Source organism: Gorilla gorilla, chromosome 22 (genome assembly GCF_029281585.2).
Source record: "Gorilla gorilla gorilla isolate KB3781 chromosome 22, NHGRI_mGorGor1-v2.1_pri, whole genome shotgun sequence".
NCBI lineage: Eukaryota > Metazoa > Chordata > Mammalia > Primates > Hominidae > Gorilla > Gorilla gorilla.
Window position 1 is genome coordinate 18,026,953 of NC_073246.2, and position 1,048 is coordinate 18,028,000.

At 28.3% G+C, this 1,048-nt stretch overlaps 1 non-coding gene across 1 annotated transcript; it reads right to left on the reverse strand.

Moving 5' to 3' along the window:
- Nucleotides 1–601: 601 nt before the first annotated feature.
- Nucleotides 602–703, reverse strand: LOC115931883 (U6 spliceosomal RNA). Its single transcript, XR_004068308.1, has one exon. It is a non-coding gene; the product is annotated as a U6 spliceosomal RNA (small nuclear RNA).
- Between the last annotated feature and the right edge of the window lie 345 nt (nucleotides 704–1,048).

The following is a 1,048-nucleotide window of genomic DNA, read 5'->3' on the forward strand; positions in this document are numbered from 1 at the left end:
TTGCTAGGGTCTTCATAATTATTATTAAATATAATCAATTTTCCAAGAAACACTCTCCAGTTTTGTACTGCCTGAACAACCTTGCATTGTGATCTTTTCTCCTTTTGAATGTATTTTCTTGGACTACATTTCCAGAAATAGAATTACTGAATAAATGGCTTGGAAATATTTACGGCTCATAATATGAAATGCCAAAGTTTTTCAAAAAAGAGTTTAAAACAATTTCTATCTCATAATATAGTATGTATATCAGTTTTGGTTATACTCCACTATTATGCATTACATTTAATTATACTTTCTTTAGTCTTTGTATTTTACTGTCCCACTTCCAGACTCAAAGAAGATCATAGCCTCCTGGAGAACTAGGAGAGTGTATTTATTACTGTTGTATTTATTTACTTCTCTATAACATTAGAACAAGGACTAACACATACTAAGTAAACATTAAATGTTTGTTGCATTGATTTGAATTAATCATGGGAATTCTTCTTGCAGTTACAGTAACTGCCAAATTACTTCATGTTTTGGTGAATTACTTTATTATGATTTTAGCTTTTTTTCATTAACTGAGACTCGTGTTCCTCTTTTTAGTGCTTTTTTGTTTTTAATGAAATGCTTCATGATTTTCTGTGTCATCCTTAAAAGAGGACATGTTTATTTTCTCTGGATTGTGCCAATTTTAAGATATTTTCTGCCAAAGCATGCATCATTTAATTTAATTTTACTCCTTCAGTAAGCAATTATATGACTGAGTTTACAGTTAGTATTTGAGATACAATTGAGGTTAAACATTTTTAATGTGTGTTTATTAAAATGATATTCTTTATTTAGTGAGTTGTTTGCTCTTGAGTTTGCCCATTTGAATCTGGAGTTTTATTTGTAAAATAATTATAATTAAATTTTAAACTTTTCCTATTACATTTTGCTCTAGATGTTTTTTAGCTTTTTTCAATTTTTATTTATGGCTAAAATTCAGAAATTTCAAAATTTTATAGTCTCATTTGTTTTGAGGGGAGCAGATACCTCTTTCTCTTAGATAGTTCAAAGG